The sequence below is a fragment of the Cricetulus griseus genome, chromosome 3 (assembly GCF_003668045.3).
Source record: "Cricetulus griseus strain 17A/GY chromosome 3, alternate assembly CriGri-PICRH-1.0, whole genome shotgun sequence".
NCBI classification, from domain to species: domain Eukaryota; kingdom Metazoa; phylum Chordata; class Mammalia; order Rodentia; family Cricetidae; genus Cricetulus; species Cricetulus griseus.
This window is the reverse complement of record NC_048596.1, coordinates 56,227,658-56,251,607: the sequence shown is the minus strand read 5'-3', so window position 1 is coordinate 56,251,607 and position 23,950 is coordinate 56,227,658. Positions and strand designations below refer to the sequence as shown.

Below are 23,950 nucleotides of genomic sequence, written 5' to 3'. Positions count from 1 at the left end.
TTTGGTTATGGCAGGACAGTGTGGGGAGAGACACTACAGATATCAATTCATGTCCGATGTCAACTGAACACTTTGACTTGGCCTTTGTGCTTCTAGAAGCTTATTCTAAGCAGATAGTCCAGCCAGATGCAAGATGGGCAGCCAAAGAAGGTTGGAATTAATGGAAACTGGGCAATTGATCAAATATCTGAGGAAATCACAAATATCAGTGCAATAAGGAACAATGGCCTTTCAAAATCAACCCCTGGATTTCCACTGTGGACACACAAAGATACTGTTGAGCAGAAAAGGTAAGAAGTGGCTCACCTGTGTGATGGCATCTATACATGACTCTCTTGCAGCTAGGTGTGGCCACGTTACAGGAGAAAGAGAGAAGGAAGGAAAGAGTAAAGGAAGGGAAGGAGGGGAATAAGGAGGGGTGGGAGAAGGAAGGAACATATTACAACTTCCAGAAATCTTCCTTCAAAACCAAGGGGCATGTTCCTTCTTCATCCATCTTGCTTCTGGGACTCAGATGTGGTGGCTAGAGTTTTAGTTGCCCTCTGGATGGTGAAGATCATCCCTCTAGGAGCTATACCTCCTTCAGAGACAACAAGGAGCCTCTGTCTCTGGAGGCTTTGTATGGCAGAGCCACCTCCCATCCCATTTCTTAATTTTCTTGGGTAAAATCAAATTGATCTTGGGAGGTACCCTTGGCTCACAGTTAATCCTAACCCTGGCTGATACAGTTATTTAGGCTGCTGTGATAATTGGATATTTTAATTTTCTGCCCAAATTAGAGTCTTGAATATGTACCTTTCTTTTATATAATCTATAAAATACCTTAGTTTTATATCAAATAGGAAAGGCAGAGAGTCTGCAGATAGTACAGTCTTTAAAGTACGTACTTTAAAGGCAAACATGAGGACCTGAGTTTGATTCCCAGAATCATGTGCTCATAATCCCAGTATAAGAGAGGTGGAGACAGGAGGATCCCTGTGAGCTCCAGGCTAGTGAGAGATGTCTCAAAACACGAGGTAGATGATGTCCTGAAGAACAATATCCAAGATCGCATAAAACACACTAACTGACACTCAGCTGTCATTGTATGTCCCCCACTGATGTGTCCTCCATTCAATGCTTGTGACACCCTAGCCTCAGAGACCATGATCTTACACATTACCCCCATCCTGGCCTCCCTGAGGTGTGTGAGCTCAGAGGTCCCTGGCTTCTCCCTACCTTTCTCCTGAGGTTTCCACCTGGAGTGGGCCTGGCAGGGTCCTTGGCCAGAAGCTTCCCATCTGGTTATCCAGATCAGAAGGCATGACACAAAAGGGGTCATTTTTTTCTCTGCCTGCTATGAGGCTCACCAAGCATCAGGCATTGAGCCGAGCACCAGGGTGGGATGGCAAGGAAGAAAAACACCGCTGGCTTGTGGGGTGACAGCTGGGAGTCTGTGAGGCTGTGTAGAACTTCAACAGCTGGACGGCATGATGGTTAATTTAGATATCAACTGCCACAATCTGGGATCATCTGGGACAGGAGCCTAACTGGAAGATTGCATAGATCAACTCCATGAGCTTGTCTGTGGGCAATTGTCTTGATTATTGATTGTTGTGGGAAGACCAGACCATTGTGGGAGGCATCATTCCCTAAACAGGGAGGTCACAAGCTGTACTGGACAGGGGAAAGCTAGAGAGGAACAAGAAAGCAACATGGGTGCATTTGTTTCTCTCTGCTCTTGACTGTGGGTGTGGTGTGCCCACTGTCTCTAGTTCCTGTCCCTGTGACTTCCCTGCAATGACTAACTATACCTGGAATTGCTTTGTTTTTTTTATTAAAATTAGAAACAAGCTTGCTTCACATGTCAATCCCAGCTCCCTCTGCCTCCCCTTCCCTCCTCCCCTACCTTCCATCACTCCCTACCCTCCCACCCCTCCCTCCTCCACTCCCCAGGGAGGGTGAGGCCATCCATGGGGGATCTCCAAAGTCTGTCATATCATCTAGGGCAGGGCCTAGGTCCTCCCTGATGTGTTCAGGCTGAGAGAGCATCTCTCCATGTGGAATGGGCTCCCAAAGTCCATTCATACGACAGGGATAATGCTGATGATATACAATCCGAGACCCCATAGATGAAGCCTCCTCGCTGACACCCACGTTCAGGGGGTCTGGATCAATCCTATGCTGGCCTCTCAGCTATCAGTCTGGGGTCCATGAACTCCCCTTGTTCAGGTCAGCTGTTTCTGTGGGTTTCACCAGTCTGGTCTTGACCCCTTTGCTCATCACTATTCCCTCTCTGCAACTGTGTTCCAGGAGTTCGGTTCAGTGTTTAGCTGTGGGTGTCTGCCTCTGCTTCCATCAGCTACTGGATGAAGGCTCTAGGATAGCATATAAGGTAGTTATCTATCTCATTATCGGGGAAGGGCATTTTGGGTCACCTCTCCAATATCACTTAGATTGTCAGTTGGTGTTATCCTTATAGCTCTCTGGAAATCTCACCAATGCCAGATGTCTCCCCAAACCTATAATGGCTCCCTCTATTGTGGTATCTCTCATCCTGCTCTCCTCTAATCTTCCCCCTACTCAACCTTCCTGTTCCCCCTTGTCCTCCTCTTCCCTCCTCTTCTCCTCCTCTCTTTCTTCCAGCTCCCTCTCCCCTCTCCCCATGCTCCCAATCAGCTCAGGAGATCCTGTCCCATCCCCCTTCTCCAGGATACCATGCATATCTCTCTTAGGGTCCTCCCTGTTTCCCAGACTCTCTGGCTGTGGGATTGTAGGCTGGCAATTCCCTACTCCATGTCTAAAATCCATATATGAGTGAGTGCATACCATGTTTGTATTTTTGTGACTGGGTTACCTCACTCAGGATGGTTTCTTCTAGTGCCATCCATTTGCCTGTGAATTTCAAAATTCCATTGTGCCCCCCTCCCCCACGCTGAGTAGTACTCCATTGTGTAAATGTACCACATTTTCTCTATCCATTCTTCAGTTGAGGGGCATCTAGGTTGCTTCCAGGTTCTCGCTATTACAAATAATGCTGCTATGAACATCATTGAACAGATGTCCTTGTTGTATGAATGTGCATCTTTTGGGTGTATGCCTAAGAGTGGAATTGCTGGATCTTGAGGTAGAATGATTCCCATTTTCCTGAAGAATCTCCACACTGATTTCCAAAGTGGTTGTATAAGTTGGCACTCCCACCAGCAGTGGAGGAGTGTTCCTCTTTCTCCACATCCTCTCCAGCATAAACTGTCACTGGTGTTTTTGATTTTAGTCATTCTGACATGAGTAAGATGGTATCTCAGAGTGGTTTTGAGTTGCATTTCCCTGATGGCTAAGGATGTTGAGCACTTTCTTAAGTGTCTATCAGCCATTTTAGATTCCTCTATTGAGAATTCTCTATTTAGTTCTGTACCCCACTTTTTAATTGGATTATTTGGTGTTTTGGAATTGTAAGGCAAATTAACCCTTTCTCTCCTGAGTCACTTTTGGCCAGGGGATTTGTCAAACCACAGAATGAAGCTAGGACAGAGGATGACCCAGCAGGGAGACAGGGAAGGCTTCCAAGAAGGAGCATGAAATCTTATGTGGAGGAGGTGAGACCTAAAGGCCTCATGGGAGGAAGGACCAGCTAAGCATCCATTGCTCCATGTCCCACCGGGAAGGTGGACATCTCAAGTCCTCTCCTCTGACGCTGGAGGACATACACCTGTCTGGGTACTGTTCCCCAGGAAGCCCTATCGAACAGCTCCAGGACAGGAGTGTCACACATAAACCCCCATACAGTAAGTTTCCCGCTGGATTTTGCAGCAGGGAGGAGAGAGGTAGTGTCAGTCCCATGCCCTACGAAGCACCACCATGGACAGACCATCCATGTGTTGGAGCCCCATATTTGGTATGAACCATGGGCAGTTTGTGAACATTGACCCAGACTCTGGGCCTTCAGCTGTGTCTCCAAAAAGTATATTGTTCTTGGGGGACCCTAGCTCCAACTCTGCATTAACCTGGAACACCTTTTCTATGGCTGTCCAAGAGTCCCATGTGAGACTTGACTTGTGCCCAGTCTCCAGCACAGGGATGGACAGCTGAGGAGCCACCATTTTCCCTTGAACTGTGATCCTGATAACCTCTCCGTGAGTCAGTGGTGTCTGCTGTTTGAGGTGGGTCTTCCTGCCCTGATCTCTTGGCCTGGCCAGAGAAGCCAGGAAGTTCAATGGTCCTGCTCAGGCTTCTGGAATCCAGGTGTCTCCTGCAGTCTCCAGCTCTCCCCACCCCCACGTAAGACACTCAGGGAAAACCTCATGAGCCTAGCTTCCCAACCAGCTCAGGGTCTTCAGGGACCACTTGAGTGTGATACAGGCATTTTTCTGGCATTTTTCTTGTCATTTTTCCGGCATTCTGTTTGTGTCTTGACACCTGACACTGACTCCTGCCTTCCCCCATTCACTGGCCTCTCCCAATTCCAAATGACCTTAGTCCCCCTGCAGGGTTGGAAGGGGTGTCGGCCTGTGTGGGTGGCAGCTGGTATGTGGACTCAAGGCCTTCGGTGCCTCTCAAAGGCCAGTGTGGCCTCTGGGCACTTCTGGTGCCCATGGTCTGACCCCTGGCCACCCTACTGTATGACCTCAGAGTCGGAACTCTCAAGGACACTAGGAGGCAGGTCCTGATGTTAGCCTCACTTCACAGGAGACAGAACAGAGGCTTCTGTGGGGTTACTCAAACCCAGGCCTTGGAAGCCAGAATAGCTCTAGCTCACCTGGGACTCTGTCCTCCACCCCTGGGAACCCTCAGCAGGTCCCTCAAACGCCTAGGATCTGCAGGCCTTCCACTCATACCCTCACCCTGAGCAAGCCCCAATGTACATGGGAAACAGAACTCCATGGACGTCTCCCTCGAATCTTCAGGTACCATTTGAGTGTCCTGGACACCTCAGGGCTCCTCTCCTGCACACTTGCACAACACTGCACTGAGGAGGAGAAAATGAGGAGGAGAAAAGGGATGTCTGCATACAGGAGTCAAGGTGCTAGGAGCCCCAAGACTATAGTAAGATTGACACACCTGGGCTTGTGCAGCATACAACCTGTACAGTGACTGGTACATACAGGACCCAGCAGGCATGAAAAGGGAGGGAGGGAGGAAGAGAGAGAGAGAGAGAGAGAGAGAGAGAGAGAGAGAGAGAGAGAGAGAATATGTAAAATAAGCTGGGGTATCTTCTGACAGCTCTGTTAACCCAGTCCAGCACTGACCCCTGCACACACCCTCAGAACTGCCACCTCAACCCACTGTGACAGTTCTACTGCTGGCATGCATGGTCACAGCAGGTGGGCTGTGATGTCCATACCTCATCCCTGTGAGGAACTGCTGCCTTCTGTGCCTACTTCATGGAAGAGGAAACCATGGCTCCGAGAGGTTGAGTCATTTGCCCGCCAGCACAGCTGGGATCTGAATCAAACCCCATGACTCAGAGAGAGATTCTTGTCAACTCTCAGCTCTGTGTGACTCCTAAATGGCCCAGCCTAGTGCCCTGCATGGGAGACAACCCAGCTATCTCTCAGCAGCCGATGTGACAGTGTGGTGTGCTCACGGGATGTGGTACCAACCAGCCAAGGGAATAACAACCTGTCTCCACAGCCCCAACATAGGCACATCTTGTAGATGTTCTGCTTGGAGGACAGATGCCAGGTGGCAGCAATACTTCATGTGGCCCTGCTGACGTGCTCAGGAATAGGCAGAGCAGCTGTAGTTAGATCAGGTGGCAGTATGGCCACAGTTCCTGTGGGAACTGCCTGGAGGAGAGGCCTAGGGCCAGAGACAAGCCCTCCTCTGAGTTTGTGGTGTGAGGATTAGCTATTCACATTTGCTCTCGAGCTGTCCAGGCAGCAGCTTAGATGTGGCATCCAGCGCTTCTAGGAGGCTGTCAGTCCAATAGGCTTGGTATTCACACCTGGTGCTGATGAAGCAGGTGGCCATCCCCTCTACAAGTGTGTCTTGTCCTGCATTCCTAGAGCTCAGGCCTCCCTCCAGACATGCTCAAGAATCCATGCTGGGGTCTCTCTGGCTCTCTCTGGCTCTCTGGCTCTCTGGTCTCTCTGTGCCAGCCTGGGATCATCAGGTCAGGGAACTCCTCAGTCTCCATGGCTCACAGCCCAGATTGGAGTCTGTCTGTATCTGAAGAAGCCTGGCTGGCACAATAGTGGTCCATGGTACACCCCTGTAAAGAGTCACCAGGGGTCTTGTTCCACAGCAAGGTGTGAGCCCCACAGCTCATTCTGCCTTGCCCACATCATACTTCACTCTGGGGAAATGCAGACCTGACAGAGTCAAAGTTTTCACCTCGAGACCTAGGAGAAGAGGAAGTGCCCATCTGCTATGCCCGTGTTCTGCCAGTATTAAGCTAGCGATTCTGACCATTGCAATAAGACAGGGAAGCAGTCAGGGGGTGGGTGTACAGAACAGTAAAGAGTCCAGAACCAAATAGCAACAAAAAGTTGGAAAAACTTTAAATATTAAGTATTGCATTTAGAATAGCACCCCCTCTCCACAAAATCAACTCTGTAGGACTTATCTAAGAAAAGACAGCCAAGAATCCATCCTGAAAACTATGGAACATGTTAGAGACCAGTTTCAGGTATAATCAAGACCCACTACTGAGATGTCTGTTGTTTTCAAATTTGCAGATTCAAAACAATGCCAAGTAAAAACTGATGAGCTAATTCTCAAATTTATCTGAAATGAGAACCTAAAACATTCTTTAAATTAGAAAACAAGAATAGGACTAAGGATATGGTTCCATGATTAAAACACTTGTCACACAGGCAGCATGAAGATGGGGGTTTGGACTCCCAGAGCCCATTTAAGTGGCTGGTGGGTGTGGCAGTCCACCTGTAGTTCCAGACTCAGAAGGTGGAGATAGGATCCCAGAGCAAGCCAGCTAGTGAGACTAGCCTCATTGGTGAGTTCTGGATTTGATGGAGAGACCCTGCCTCAATGAACAGCTGGAAGAGTGACAGAGGATAATTTCCAACATCACACACATATAAACATCATACACATAGAAAATGATAGTATGGGGATGAGGTGGGGTTAAGGTTAGAGGGCTCTGAGGGTTGCCAGCCAGCCTTGGGCAGCTGGCATAGTGGAGGTGGTTTGTGTGAGGAAGACCATAGGTCAGGGAAACAGAACCAAGATTCAGAGGCCAGTCTCCACACGTATGCTGGTTGAGTTTTGATGAAAGTGTCATGGCAGTTCAGTTGGCAGGAAAGCAACAAATCTTTAAAGAAAAAAAATGTGGCTTGCATCAACTGGATTTCCAAACAGAAAGACCAATGTCACGTGACCTCACTTGGGATTGCAAGGCTTCCTGGTGAGAGAAGTAACCATCTGTGCCTTATGAAAAGCCAAAATTTTCTAAACATAGAAGGAAAAGGGGGGGAGGTAAAATCATGAAAAAGAAAAAGAAAAATAGATCTTTACCAAAATCAAAACCCTTGCTCTTTGAAGACAGTCTAAGGAAACACGAGAACAAGCAGAACATAGTAGTCACACCAATCCTCCCAGCACCCAGGAGCCAGGGCCAGGAAGATGCATGGATCCCCAATATTGAGGATGGCCTGGGCAACGTGAGATGTCTCCAGACAAAAACCAAAAGCAAATAAAGAGAAAGAAAAAGAAAGAGGGTAAAAAGTGGGTGGGTGCAGTTGCACACAGCCCTGCCTCTGTGAAGGAACTTGGCTTCAGAACGCACACACAAAGTAGCTGCTCTTCCAATAAGCATAGTATCTGCCAATAAAAATGCAGAAGAATAGCAGAGTTGTGCAAACACCCTCCATCCTTGCCCATCTCCCTCCACACAGCCAGTGTCATTACAGCTCAAAAACCTGAACGGTAACCACTGTGGGATGCACTTGCCCTGTCACAAGGAAGTTTAAAATAGCAATCCCAAGCAGGGTGTGGTGGCGCACGCCTTTAATCTCAGTACTCGGGAGGCAGAGACAAGCGGAACTCTGAGTTTTAGGCCAGCCTGGTCTATAGATCAAGTTCCAAGACAGCCAGGGCTACAGAGAGAAACCCTGTCATGAAAAAAAGAAAAGAAAAAAATAGTAGACCCTTAGAAAGTCAGGACTGAGAAGACAGCTTGATGAGTAAGGTGTTTTCAGAGCTGGCATGAGGACCTGCATCCCCCCACCTGTAAAGGCCAGGTTTATTGTAACTCCAATGCTGGGGAGGCAGAGACAAAGGGTTTTGGGGGCTTACTGGCCAGACAGACCAGCCCAATCAGTGAGATCCAAGCTAGTGAAAGACCCTATCTCAAAAAAGCAAGGTGGAGGGGCTAGAGAGATGGCTCAGTTCACAACTGTAACTCCTGTGACTCCAGTTCCTGGGGACCCGATGTCCTTTTCTGATCTCCATGGGCTCCAGGGACACATGTGGTGCACCCACCCACTTACACACAAACAAAACACTTAGTAAAAATAAGTCAACAAACAAACAAACAAACAGCATGGTAGATGGCATCTTGAGGAACAGGAACAGTACCCATGGTTGTCCTCTGGTCTCCACATGCATACACATAAAGATACACATCATACAGATGCCCACAAACAGAAAGTTGGACAGACACCTGCCAAGGACACAACTCAGAGAAAAGAAAACAGTTACACAAAGATTTGGACACAGTTGTTCACAGTAGCTTTGCAAATGACCATCATGTCCTGATCACCCAAATGCTGAGCAGGAGGGGATCAAGCAAACACAGTCCCTTATCCACATGGGGGGCATTGTCTGCCCACAGAAAGAGGGCATGCCTCATACACTACTCCGCTAGTATTCCTGAAAGTTACAGTGTATGAAAGACGCTGGACCAAATTGCAGGAAATGTCCGCCAATCTGGTATGAAAGAAAGAAGAAAGCAGATCAAAGAGGCCCAAGACAATGCTGGAAGCAGAGTTGGGGAGGGGCATAGGGACGGCATGACCTCGATAGGCTCAGAGCTCTCCTACATTCACACCTAGCCAAGTCACAGAGCTGTGCCATCAGCAGGTGTGAGAATTACACTACAGCACAACACCTCAATAAAGTCAGATTAAAAATTCACTCAGCTGTGTACCTAGATTCCCTGAATGCCGTACTTTCATTACAAAGTAAATCAACATTAAAGGTGGATGTCAGGGTTGGGTGTGGTAGTGCATGCCTGTAAGACAAGAGGATTCCAAGTTCAAGGCTAGCCCAGGCTGCATCAGAAGATCCTACCTCAAAAACAAAACAAACAAACAAAAGGGGCGGGGGCTTGTGCAGAAACTTCAGTTCAGTGGTAGAATGCCACTAGCATGTGCAAGGTCCTAGGTTCCATACCAGCAATGTACAGTAAACAGGTAAATATAAGCCGTGTGTCTGGTCATGTGACCCTTGTCCCCTGAGCTCTCTCCGCTGCTCCCTGGAGAGACCTGTCCATTACTCCTATTGGTCTAGAACACAGATGACCCTTCTAGGCCTGGCTTCCTCATTTCTTCCAACCTCATCCATCCCTGCACCTTCTCGTGAACAAGATGAGAAAGAGAGGGGCTCCCAATGTAGCCATATAACCTGGGGCTTCAACAGCAGACACCCTGCAACCCCTATATCCTGGAAGTTGGAGGTCCTAAATGGAGGTGTCACAAGTCTGACTACTGCTTGAGGCTGCTCTCCTTGGCATGAAGATGGTATCTTCTCCCAGTGTGCTCCCGTGCCATCTTCTGCGGGTCTACATACTGACCTCCTTCTTAGAGTGACTTCAGTCAGATTAGATGCAGGCCTGCCCTGTTGGCCTCATATGTCATCCTGCTCACCTCCTCTCTGACCCTATATCCAAATACAGTCTCTCCTAAGGCTCTTAGGGTCAGGATTGTTACATGTAGACAGGGACACAATTCAGTTCCAACACTTACTCTTCCGGGACTCCTTTCTGCTTCCCTAAGCCCTTTAGGCAGAGTTCTTCTATGGTCCCCAGCCCATCCAAACCTTAGGGGAATTCTTGACACCCAGCTTGGGCACAAGGGCTAGTAAGCTCTAGCCTGTCTGCTGACGGGGCTGTGGGGAAGACCCAGGGATACTTCAAACACATGGTGATAAGTAGCAGGGGTAGATGAGTGAGTTGCCCAGCCTCTGCTCCTTCCTGGGTGGCGGAGGGCACCAGGACCCTTCACCTGGACTGCAGTGCTTGGCCACTGTCCCAGGGAGCTTTAGTTGAAAATATCTGGCTAAAGCGGCCCCTTGGGAAGCCCAAAATTGCTGTTTGTACCTTCCTGGGCTGGAACCAGATCACAGACTCCGCCGAGGAATGGAGCAAGGCTGGCTGGCGAGAGGCCCCTGCTTGGCAGCGGGCCGCATTCCTGGGGTCTTGGAGATATGCACTGGCACTTCCTGAGCCCTCCCAAGACCTCAGGGCATCTGTCCCAGCCCAGCCCTTGTGGTGGGTGAGGATGCTGAAAGGGCCTGGCAGCCCTATGCTGAATCCTGAGTGATGGGCTCAGGGAAGCAAGACACAGGGCTACTAGCCTGCCATGCCACCACAGCTCAGTGTTTTCACTTTCTTTGCCTCTGCTGGGAGACAGGACAGGAGAGGGTGGATGCCATGGATTTTTGAGGAATTTACCTGGGGCAAGCAATGTCATGCTCTCTTCAGTCACCAGGGCCCTGGGGTGCTGGAGGTGGCCAAATGTCCCTGGGTGCAAACCCCACTCACAAACAGTAGACACCTGTGACATACAGCTTTGGGGGCCAGTATGGAATATGGGACTCAGAATAGAGCCGCTGTGAAGGGATGTAGGGTAATGGCTAAGACCTCATCTGTGTTTGCCCCTCTGTGTCATGTTTCATCACATATAAAACACAAAGATCTCAACCGCCAAGGTTCACAGGGCAAGGTGTGTAGTGAAGAGACCCTCATGGGACTGGCAGTTGCTGCTGTGTGCAGACAGAATCCTAGGGGACATTACTCTAAGTATCCCATCTGCTCTGGTCCAAACATGCCGGTACCCTGAGAGAAACATCACAGCAAACAACTGAGCCAGTGTGTGTGTGTGTGGTGTGCAGGTGTGGCTCTCCTTGATCAGGGCCTGGGGACCCTGCTGTCTGTCCCTCATAGTTTTAAAGGACTTGGCTGTTACATTCCAGTAGCCTCAGATGATCACAGACTGGGTGACTTAGGACAAAAGACATGACCAGTCGAGGTTTTGGGCCGCAAGTCAAAGTCATGGTGTGAGTGTGCTGCGCTCCTGCAGGAGGCTCCATGGCAATCCTTCTGCTTCTTAATGTTCTTTGGGGCTCCAGAGAGCCCTGTGTTTGTGGCTGTCTTGCCCCAGCCTGTGTTGCCAGTGTCATATTGCCTTACTTCTACTGTGTGTGAGCCCCTCACTTCTCCCACCGAGGCGGTTTCTGGAGGCCTTGGAGCCTACCTAGTGAATTCAGAGTTTCCTTACATTAAGCCCCCTCACTTAACCACATCTGTAAAAAGGTAATTTTCCATTTAAGGTCCCATCTGTAGGTTCTGAGGTTTAGACATAGACATGCCCTTAGGGAGTCACCCTTAACTTGAGTATACCCTAGTTGTGAGAATGTTGGCTAGGGAGGGAGGAAGAGGGACAAGGCAGGTTTATGAACTCTAGTCTGGCTTGGGGTTCCCCATCTGGACAGCCAGGGGTCACTGCTGGGTACCAAGGTAACCCACACACACTAGAGGGGGACTTAGAAACTTTCCAGGAGGCAAACCAAAGCAGAAGTCCCCAAAGATGCCAGAGCCTGGCATAGTCCCTGCCTGCCAGGGCCTACCTGGCTGCCATGTGGCAGGTACTCACCAACACTGGTGCCCAGTGCTTTCCACGGATGGAACAAGTGACCACAACAGTGCAACATTTGGAGACTCATGATGCTGTAAGTCTTGGGGTGGACCTGGGACAGGATCCCTAGAGCCTCAGTTTCCCTCCATGACGTGGGGTGTAATGACCAAGGCACAGAGCTGCTAAGAAGTGTAGACAGTGATCAGCCTTGAGGTATGTGGTTCAGCCACTAGAGGTGTGGGAGTTGGGGTCTACAGAAGAGCCAAGAGCCCCCATTCCACCCTCAGGGCCTGTCCTAAGGACATGAGAGCTTGTGAAGACTCTTTAAAAATGTTCTCTCCATGCCATAAAACGTCGAGACGCCTCTGTGTTTGCAAATAACTAGACAATTGAAAGATGGTGTATCAGTGGCCACCACCTGTGGGACTCTGTGCAGTGATTAACACCCTGGCTGGGTCTGATGCACCCTACTTCCTAGACAGAAACATTCCCTGATGGAAAGAGTAAAGACTGTGTGTCAGATGGCCTAGGTATCAGGTAGGTCTGCTGTGTGAGACCTGGCAGCCTGGCCCAGAATTACAGCCCACTCTTTCAAAGTGGGCTTCTGGACTCTTCCAGGCCTCTTCTAGGCACAGCCCCTTGGCCCAGAGACAGCACAGGCTGGGGAAGCCTATGACTTGGGTGTGCCAGTTTCACCCCCAACAAAGCCATTTGAAAATTAAAAGGTGGGTTGGCAAGATTGCTCAACAACCAGTTAAGCACTGCCCTGTGAAAACCAGAGTTCAGATCCCCAAGAACAAATGCAGAGCTGTCAGAAGTGACTCTGCCTCAGTGATGAGGTGGAAGAACGAAGGGGGATGACTCCCTAAGTCATCCTCAGGCTTCTACATGCATGGCCATGTACATGAAAACATGCATACACTCATACACACATGTACACACACACACACACACACACACACACACACACAAAAAAAAAAAAAATGGAAAAAGTAAAGATAAATAAACAAAAACCTAAAAAGGCACAAAAACCTTCTTTTCAAAAGAAGCCTGGCCACAGATGATCTTGATAAACCACAGATTACCTTGTCACAAAAGACGTGTCCAGCCACTAGCTGTGGCATTCTGGGTCTCTCGCACTGAGACAAGCCTCTTCCTCCAGGAGAGCAGCTTCCAGCCTTTTCATCTGTACTTTGCATCTTTAAGCCACAGGGACATGCAGAGATGACGGACAGAGGGAAACCACGGAGAGTGTCTAGGCTCTGTGGAGCCTGGGCTAGCCACACCTGTTCCCTGAACCAGATAGGCCTCCTCTGTCCAAGCCAGGTGAGTTGGGTGAGTCCTCAGATGCCCTGGTTTTTCAAAGGAGCCAAAGGCTCTGTAGCCACAGGTTGGGGTGACACAAAGCCTAATAAACCAGCAGTGCAGTGGCTAGGGGTTTTTCCTAAGATAGCCCACTGTTGCCCCCATGTGCAGAGTGGAGAGAGGGGCCCATGTGGATCAGGCTAACAGGGATTCCTGCCTTAAATTAGTCACTCAGAGCCACATGTTGGACATGTCACTCTCTTTTCTGTACCTCAGTTTCCTCCTTTGCAGCAAGGGACAGGAAGAGGTGGGAAGGTAGGGCCTCAGCATCTCCCAGTACTTCTTCCCAGCTTCCCCAGGTGGGCATAGCAGAGCTGGCTCGTGGGAATGGGTGTCAGCTCCCCTTCTTTCCAGGACATGGGGGACCTGAGGTCAGAGTGTGCTGCCAACCCATGGGAGCCACAGGCCAAGCCTGCGGGCATCGGACTGGCCGCTGCTCAGCAAGCACTTTCCCAGAAGCCAGTGTGGGAGGCAGCCTGGAATCTGATGTCCTAGAAGCAGGCACAGGATGTGCCAGGGGTGACACAGCCCTTGGGGGACATGGCCCGGAAGATAGGGCAGTGGGTGACCCACTGTCCTGGTTTTCCCAAGCAGCAGTTCCCACCATGGGAACTTTCGGTGACAAAACCAACCAGGAAAGTCCCTGGCAAGCCACATGGTCACCTTAACAAAGCCAATGTCTTTCTACCACTTCCTCCCCTTTCAATGTCTTCTTCATTTTCAAAGATTATTTTGTGTGTGTGTGTGTGTGTGTGTGTGTGTGTGTGTGTGTGTGTGTGTGTGTGTGTGTAGGTATCTTCAGAGTCCAGAAGAGGGCATCGGATTCACTGGAGCAGGAGTTACAGGTGGTTGTGAGTCACCCAAGGTCAATGTTGAGAACCAAATTCAGGTCCTCTATAAGAGTAGCAAGTACATTTAATGGTGGAGCCCTCCCTCCAGCACCCTGAATTCTTTAGAGATACATAAAAATCAGTGTTGCCACCAACACAGGCCTTTTCATCATCCATCCAGGTGGGTCAAAATGTCTCAGAGAGGGTGAGAATGCATAAGTCTTTAGAACAGCCATAGTCCTTCCTCACCTTGGAGATGTGCACCCCACCCCCATCCCATACAGGTAGGAAGTCACCTGTACACAACATCAGAAAGAAAGACAGCCAAGTTTCTTCCTTTGGGTGTAACATGACCACCCCACCATCATCATGGAGCAGAGATAACCTTGGCCTTGTAGTCATGGCAACAAAATAAGTAAAGCAATGCAGCAATGGCTAGTACCTCACCAAGCAACAGTAAAGGGGTACTGAATACACAATGCCAAAAAGTTAACTCAAATCCGAATGTGTTGCAAATCTGAGGTGTGTTTGGCAAGGTTCACCTGTGCTGCATCTCATGACTTAGTTCTGAACAAACAGCACTGCACCTGGCATCATGCCACAAATCACCAGTAAAGCGTCCTGAGACCTGGATTCAAGATTTGCCTGTCGCAAACATAAAAATACTTGTTTTGACTATACATAGGAACTTTTCTGCTCTGAGAGAAACATTATGGTTTAATTAATATTTTCTTATGCTCACCACTCAGCATGTGAGTTTACCAAATTAGTGTATCTTTGGACTGTGTTGTGTTAGACAAATAAGCATGTCCCTCTCATCAGTATGCAAAGTACCTTTCATCTTTAATATAAAGTTAAATGATATACATGCCAAATAATTGATATTTCCAGTGGGGGCGGCGTTGGATTTCTCTGTGTAGTACTGAGTGCCCTAGAACTCACTCTGTAGACCAGGATGACCTCAAAATCACAGAGATCCACCTGCCTCTGCCTCCCGAGTTCCCAGCCAAATAATTGATTTTAAGATAAATTTCTTTTTAAAAAAGATTTATCTTGCCCATTGGTGGTGGTGCACACCTTTACTCCCAGAACTCAGAAGGTAGAGGCAGGTGGATCTCTGTGAGTTCAAGGCAGGTCTGGTCTACAGAGCGAGTTCCAGGACAGGCTCCAAAGAAATACAGAGAAACCCTGTCTCGAAAAACAAAACAAAAAAAATCTTATTTTTATTTTTGTGTATGCATGTATACCTTATTGGGGTATGTGCACATGAGTGCAATACACTCAGAAGCCAGAAGAGAGCGCTGAACATCCTGGAGCTAGAGTTACAGAATGTGAGATGCCTGGCCTGGTGTGGGTGCTAGATTTCAAACTCAGGTCCTCTTCTCTTCTATAGTACGAACCCTTAATTGCTGAGCCGACTCTCTGGTCCTAAATTTCTTATTTATTAATAATAAATTTTGATTTGTACTCCTAGGTGATACTTGAAAGGCATAAAAATTAGCCTGGTCCAGAGGAATCACAAGTAGAAGATACTTAAGAAGCCCTGTGTGGTGACAGTCATGGACTGTTAACACCCCTGACAGAGGAGTGGGGAGAAGTCCGAGAGACCTCACCTGGGGACCACCTAGAGGCATGTGGCCCTGGGAGGGACTAGAGCATATAGTCAGCAGACAGTTAGCAGAAGGGGACTCCATCTGTACAACTTCTGGGAGGTCGTCATCCATGCTGGGGTGGGATTTTCAATGATTCAGCTGTTTGGTGACAACAGCATTCCTGTTAGTAACCCTAATAAACTTACTGGCTTGCAAGCTAGCCTAGGGTGGAATCACCACGAGGGTCTGTCTTTGGTGCAGCATTTGCAGTGAAGAGGCATTTGTTCACCTCCCGGGGAAAAGCCACAACAGGGTTATCTGTCACAAAGTGTTAGGAAGCAGGCCATGACCTATACATATAGCTTGGGCACATAAAGTTATGCGCAACATGAAAATAGGCACTGCGCCCACCATCCAGGAAAGTTCTGGAATGTATTGGTGGCCAGCAAAGCCCCAAGTTATCATTTCACTGGCAAGAAACAGAAGGCACATACCTCAGGAGGCATGGAGAGCAGGCCTGCTGGGTCTCTTAGGGCTCTCTCTGAGGTGAGGGTGACAATGTTTCTCCTGCTCCAGTATTGCTTGAATTATTTGGAATGAGGCTTAGAAAAATGAGCAAAAGCTGTCCTGGGCAGTGCTGCTTCCCATGGAGTCCCATTAGGGACTCCCAGGCCATCCGAGGGACCTGGGGCTGGGTCAGTCCTGATTTGCTCCTAGCAAAGAGGAGGCAAAGGAGTCAGATTTGGGTCTGACTAGACAAGCATCTTTTGTCCTCAAACTGTGAAGTCAGCCCTGTGGTAAGTTTTGCTTTTGGAGGGAGGTTCTGCAGTCTTAGGGGAGGAGGTTAGCCACTGGAAACTGATGGGAAGGATGCTAGTGTACAGAGCACATGGCTCTAGCTCACTCCCAGAGGTTGTTATGTGGCTCATGGAACTCAGAGCTCCATGTTGTCTTCAGGCACAGCTGGATCCAGGAGCTCTAACAAAGCCACCGGGCTCTCTCTGCAGCCATTCCTTGGTTGTCTTCTTCCATGTATCTTCCCCTCTCCAGATCTTCCTTCAGTTGTTCGTGTCTCTGCTTCTTCTGGTATCATCAGTTGCAGACAGGCACCCTTCCCTGGGTAACACGGGTGACAGTTGGCACCCGTGGCTCTTGAGCCAAGTGACAGCACCCCCTGCTGGCTGGGTAGAAAAGTCACAGGGAGAGATCTTCGGCCCAGTCCATGTCACATGCCTACCCTGTGACAAAGGTCAGAGTAGAAGAGTCCTCAGACTACCAACCCCTCCAAACCACACTAAGGGGACCAGAAAAGGTACGCGGTTCTTCAAAGGAAAAGATGTTGCCATTGGGAATGGTCAGAGCCAGTGCCACCGAAGATCACAGATGCCACAATCTACAGCAGTGGCCATGGGCAGCACCCAGAGACCTTCCAGCTACCCCAGGCCTCCATCACTGTGATCCCCAGCCTTCCCAGAAGGGAGGCAACACCCATACCCTGCCATGATGAGGAGATGCAGACCAGAGAGAGCAAGTCTCCCAGGTTACCGGGTAGAGCAAAAAGGGACCACAACTCAGAGGCCAACTTCAAGCTTCCTTTCACTACTTCACCCTCAGATCTGCTGTGAGATGTCACTGTGCATCTCTGTCTCTATTAGTGAAATCTGCTACTGCCACCACTACCACCACCGATACCGTCATCACCAGCATCACCAGCGACACCACCACCATCACACCACCAGTAGCACCATCATCATCACCATCAGCTCATCACAGTCACCATCCAAATAGCACTATCACCATTCCAAGGACAATAGTATCCTCCCGCCAGACCTCCCATGGCGTATCCACCACAAATATCCCATTTCACCACATCAATTGTCACCACCTATCATCACCGCCACACTGCCACATCTCACACCCTCCCATTGCTCATTAAAAATAACCCTCAGATTCACATCATCATCAACACTGTCACCACAGCAACAGCACAACCAGCCCCAGCCTTTCTTTCTGACAGGCGGTTAATCATGGAGATACAATTCACAGCTACGCACGCATGCAGTCAAAAAGGGGTGTACTGGAACATTCCAACCACCTGAAACTCCATTCTCCCAGAGAAGGTGCAGTGATCCAAGGAGTAAAGAGACTTACCAAGACAATCTAGGTGATTGAAGAACTTGGGGCTCCAGCCCTGGGCACTGGTCCAGAGCCTGGGTGTTCCCCCTTAGGCTCTGAGTTTACATGTTTGCCCAGCAGTCTCCTCTGGCTCCCTGAATGGCTGTTGAGCCTGTCTTCCAGCTGCTCAAACACTAGGGAGTCATCCTTCTTCCCTTCCCCCACCACAGCCAGGTCCCAAGTCAGCCTGCATTTGCTACCTCACAGTGAGACTTACCCATGGCTCTTACATGGCCTGTGAAGTCCTGAGTGACTGTCCCTGTCCTGTATTATACTGTCATCTCAGATTTCAATTCCCTTTTCTGATTCTGTCTATATATGCAATAGGCCTTTTGTTAATGAGTAAGCCTGGGACCTTCATGTCTACTGTTCTTATGTGTTGCCCAGACCTTCATGCAGTTGGTTGCTTCTCATTCAGATCTTAGTGGAGCAAAGGCACCCCCAACTCAGGCACTCCTATGCACTCCTCTAGCTGAAGCATCCCAGACTGGCCATTCTATCACATCTTCAAGCAGTTGTCACTTTGAATACATTGTTGTATTTATGTACATATTTTAACTTCTCAACTGCTTTCCAAGATGGGCCAGAGCATAGACTGTGCCTTGCGCCCATGCCCTGCTCCTGGTGCCCCATCCCCCAGCCCCTCACACAATTTCCTACAGCAACAAACTGGGAGACACTGATCAGTTATTTCAGTTGAGTAGATCTACACAATCCCCCACCTCCAAATTCTAATTCTCTGATTCACGGACCTAGTTAATGACCTGCTTATCATTCTGTCATCCATCTATCCACCCATCAGCCATGCACCCAACTAGCCTTTTTTGTTGTCATCCTCTGCCCATCCATCTCCACTCTGCATCCACCCTCTATATGATCCATCTAGCTACATAGTCTTACACCTCTACACCCACCCATCCCCCAACTCTGTGTGCTTCCACCCATCTATCCTTCTATTCATCCGTCTGCCCATCCCTTCCATCTATCCAACCAACAGTCACCTATCCAGTCACTCCCCCATATTTCCTTCCATCCATTTACCTGGCCAACCAACTAATATCTTTCCACACACCAATCTCCCGTTTTCCCATCCATCCATTCACTCATCTGTCCAACCAACCAACCAACATCTACCTACTTACTGATCCATTCATCCATGCAACAAATGCCTACCCATTCACTCATCCATCATTCCATTCATCCACACATCCATCTGTCCCCAACCTTGTCCTCTTTTGCCTCTTTTCTCCACACCATGAGCTGGTCCAGGCACGAACTACACTACCCTCATGGGCAGACCAGACCATGTCCCAGGAGATTGTCTTTGCTCTTACATGGGTCCACACATTCCTGGGCCACTGAGGGATTAGAAAAGATTATGCACCAACCTGAAAAGTTGCTGACATTATAAAGTTCATGGTGTGGTCATGGTGGGGGGGAGGTCTGATTTGTATGCTAAGGCAAGAGATGGGGTGAGGTAGAGCTGGGAGTAGGTAAGAGTCCTCCTGGAGGAGGTAGGGTAGAGCTGGTCTCCATGGAGATGGAGGAGGCATGGGCCAAGAAGTCTGTTGTAGAGATGAAAATGAGTTTGGTATGAATGGGGGCTGTTAGTTGGAAAACTCATGGTCAGTACCCAGTGAACATCTACTCATACCCCAAGGTCTAGCCTCATTTGCCCCATGTTGAGAAATCATCTCTAATCTACCCACTCTCACCCCAGACAGTTAGTAATAGTAACAACACGGCAATGCTAGTAATCTAGGTGACTGTTATTAAGCACCTTCTGTGCTGAATGCCCCTTGACATTACCTTATCCAATATTACAGCAGTTCATGACTTATCTACTTCACCATTGCTCTTAAAATGATAGCCAGAGACTTCGGATGAGTCACAGGGGCTCACAACAGTTAGCCCACATCCTCCCAGTTTCCAGCCTTCATTGAAGCATCATGGAGATTTATCTTCTGTCAACTGCTCTTTTTTAAACACACACACTTGGAGGTCCACAAGGGGGCAAGGACAGTTTGATGATTTTTGGTTATCTGAAGCCCGGTAGAGGAGATAACCTGGCAAATCCTTGTACAAATGTTGGATGGATGGGTGGTTGTATGGATTATATATATATGGAATATATATATATATATATATATATATATATATGCATATATATATGATGGATGTATGAGTAATGGATGGATGGATTAAAGATGGATGGATAGTGGGTGAATACATGAATGGATGGGTATAGATGATGGATGAATGATGGGTGGATGAGTGGATGGATGGTACAGATGGTGAACGGATAGATGGTATACGATGGATGGATGGATGGATGGATATAGATAGTAGATGCATGAATGGATAGATGATAAATGGATTTGTGGATGAATGGATGGATAGATAGTGAATGATGCATGAGTATAGTATAGTTGCTGGGTGACAGATGGGTGAGCTGTCACACTCACTCCTCATCATAGGCTGGTGGCTTTCCAGACTGCCTCAGTAAGTCTTAGTGAAAGTGTTCCTTTGCTGTAGAGGGGAGCTGAGACACTGGAGGTCCAGCCTCTCTCTCTTCCCCATGGACAGTCCTCTCTCCTCCATGGCCCTTCCCCAGTCAGTTCTTATACCTCACCAGATACTTGAGGGGCTCTACTTTCAGGGAGGACCCTCGTTCCTCCACCTACTAGCAGATGCCACTGGCCTTCCTCCCACAGCTCCCACTGCCACAGCTGTCCACCCTTACAAAGCTTGGACTGTTCTATGAGGGCCTGCCAGCTGGAACGAGGTACTTCCTGTCTGACGAGACCTTGTGCACAGAGCCTGCAGGCAGCTGTCAGCTCAGGACATGCAGCCGGATCTAGAGGCTGCTGGGGCCAGCGCCCTTCTGAGTCCCTCAGCAGAGGCTTGCCTGGGCCTGGCCTCCAGGCCTCAGACATGGAGTGAGACCCTGATGTCTTCATCCTCCTTTGGGAAGCCCGTTCCTGTTGGAAGCACATTGTCAGCTGCCTTGTTGGGGCCTGGGGACAAGTGGGAACTGCTAATCCAGGTGTCAGCCATCAGATGACTGGGACAGACAGGAAGAAGAGAAGGTCAGAGTTTATGCCAGGATGAATGCCACTGTCCACTATGTAAGAGGCCAGAGCATAAGCCAGTCTCAGGGAGAGGTTGCTGATGGTCCTCTGGGTGTCTCAGGTCACTACTTGGTTCTGTCTCCTTCCATATCCCCTACTCAGCCACCCCCAGCTACTGCCCAAGCACCTGTGGCATGCCAGGTTCAGGGACACAGTCAGTCCCAAGCCACCTTCCCAGAGACTTCATTCCCACAGCCCAACCTGACACCCCATCCGGACCCCAGGCCTGGCACAGCTCCTGGCTTCTGGCTCCAGTCCCTTCGCAAAGGCTCTAATTCCATCCTGAGAGGAGCGATTAGAATGAAACTATAGGTTGTTTTTCTATCTTGCCCAGGCTAGGCCTATTTAATAACTTAATTAAATAAGCAGAATTATAATTATGATGTTAATGTTTCCTTTCTGTAATGCCGCTCATTCCGCTGGAAGCGACTTCTCTAGGGAATGGAGCCTCCCTGGCCCCTGGCAGACAGCTCTGAGGTCCCAGGCTGGTATGCTGGGGCCTCCCTGCTTGGCCTGGCTGCATCAAGAACCTGCTGGCCTACTGGAGAGAACCAGAAAGCCAGTGGGATCCCAGTCAGGTCGAAGCCAGGTTGTCTCTCCTGCCTGTTGATGGGGAGCTTAAAGCACACTGTGGAAATGAGGTGAGGCTCCTAATTGCCGTTTTCCTTCCTCCCACTTCTTGCCATTGACAGTTGGCTTTGAATTCTCATTCAGTAATTCACCATACACAGAGAAGGAAGGAGGCGGCTTCGAGGTAGGAGCTAGTCTCCCCGCATGGGCCAGGCTGGACATGCAGGCTGCCCTGGCTTTTCCAAAGGGCTCCAGGGTTCCATGCTAGGAGAATCTTGACTCCCTCACCAGCAGGTGACAGGTGTAACATGGCCTCCAAGTTTTGGATTTATTCCTGATAAACAAGAAGGTTTTCCAGTGAAACAGGGGTGTCTGGCACACAGAAGACAGTCAGAACTTCCAGATCTTTCCCCCAAATCTCACTGCACCAAAGCCCACGGTCTCCCCACTCCTGCTTTCTCTGCTCAGGACAATGTAAAGCACTGAGCTGACTACCAACCCTGCCCACCTCCCCCCATATTGCAGAGCAATGACATCTCCCAGGGTGACTTGTTTGACTGAGTTTCCAGGTCTATAGGAGTGGCATCTCACTGGGTCCCCCAGAGGATTATAGGATGTTAACAGAGTGAGACATGAAAAAGTCCCACAGAGGACACGACTACCCTGTATGATATTCTGTGGTGGCTGGATGGGCTTTGGGACAAGACCATCGTAGCTTCTGGTCACAGGTGACTGTGCCCTTAAGAAAGCCACCAGATTTCATGTCCTTTGTGTCTCCTGCTGTAAAATGGTTGTGTAGCACCCAGAACTGTTCAGAACACAAGATGGGCCATAGACGGGGATGCCACAAGAGCCCCTAACGAGTAGCAGAGAGGCTAGGGACATGAAGTTATAATCTTGGGAGTGGTAGAGGAGAGCAGGGCTGCAGGTCAGGAGAACCCCTCTTCCGGCATTGTAACCATGGTCTGGGGTGGGGATAGGGCTCTGTGACCCTCTACTCACCCGGTCCCTCATCAGCTTGGAGCTCCTGTCCCTACCCATGCCTGGGATCTGCTTGTGCCTTCCTGGATGTGTGCCTTCAAATAAGTCACCAAACCTCTCTGAGCTTCTGCCTCCGCAATGATAGACAAGATGGTCTTCTGGGACAGTTGATGAGTTAGTATGTAGCAGTTGTAATCCAAGGCCTGGGATACAGTTGGTGACTAGGTCCCCTTCATCCCAAGTTAGGACTCTACTGGTATTGCTGGGTACGTCAGATAGGAAATACACTTAAGAACTGCAGGGTGGCCTGGCATGGTGGCGCACGCCTTTAATCCCAGCACTCAGGAGACAGAGGCAGGCGGATCTCTGAGTCTGAGGGTGACTGAGCAAGCAATTGGCCACAAAGGATAGACCAGATCTGGGAGACCCTGCTGTTTCCACCCACATCAACACACAAGAGCACACGGAGCTTCAGACAAATCTGGGACAGTGCTCTGGGTCCCTGCTGTCCCCTTCCCGTCCCCAGGCTCCTCCCAAGCCCTTGTGGTTTTCCAGGATGATCCAAAGCAGACTGGAGTTAGTAAGGAATGTCCTCTGCTGCCCAAACCCTGTCAGCCAGCCTGCTTCCTCTTGACTCATGGGCAGGAGTCCAAAATTGATACATGCTTTTCTAGTGAAAAATAATGGCTAGCTTGCCTCCATCACCAACATCGTGAAATCAGTTGCATCAAAGAGAGGACCTTTGGGAGGTCCTGTCCACTGGTCTCTTATAGCAGAAGGCACCAGCAGCTGTTTGTCCCTAGTAACAACAGGTGCTGCAGGTGGGGAAACTAACATCAACTCTTGTTGCTCTTGATACCCCATCTGGAGGGCCCTTGTCTTGCCTGTGTAGTAATTGTATACACATCGGGACCCCCAGATCTTCTTCTGCCACCAAGATTTGTCTTGAATAAAGAGCCACTACGAGCAGCTCATGTTCCTGGCTGCTCCTGCAGTCCCCCAGGCAGCTCATAGCAATCTCAACAAGCTACCTCTTCATCACCTCCTCCCTGATTTCCACAGCTGCAGCTCTGAGAATCTAAGATTACCTGGTCACCAAGCACAATGACTGCAGTCTGCCTGGACTTCAGGCCTTTATTGTACCCCCAAGTTCTGCTCCAACCCCAAGTCTCCTTTTGCAAGAGATTTCTTTCAAAGAGGACACTGACAGCATCACTTCCTGCTTCCACTGGCTCCCCAGCAGTCTTCAAGCTGGACCAAAGACGTGTGAGATCCCCAGCAGGCCTCGAAGTCTCACAGGCCCTCCAGGCCCCACCCTGGGGCCCACAGCTGTCAACCTGCATGGGATGTCTGAGTGCTGTGACTGTTACATCTCCTGCCCTGGAGTTGTCCCTGCCTAAATCTTGGTGTCACAAAGAGCCAGGTCCCAGCCAGGCAGTGGTGGTGCACCCCTTTAATTCCAACACTCAGGAGGCAGAGGCAGGAGGCTCTCTGTGAGTTCAAGACCAGCCTGG

The 23,950-nt window shown here is 49.4% G+C and overlaps 1 long non-coding RNA gene across 1 annotated transcript; it reads right to left on the bottom strand.

The window, feature by feature from the left end:
• Positions 1–15,410: 15,410 nt before the first annotated feature.
• Positions 15,411–23,023, bottom strand: LOC113834942. Its single transcript, XR_003483993.2, has 2 exons — positions 22,458–23,023; positions 15,411–21,789 (listed from the first exon to the last, which is right to left on the bottom strand). It is a non-coding gene; the product is annotated as an uncharacterized LOC113834942 (long non-coding RNA).
• Between the last annotated feature and the right edge of the window lie 927 nt (positions 23,024–23,950).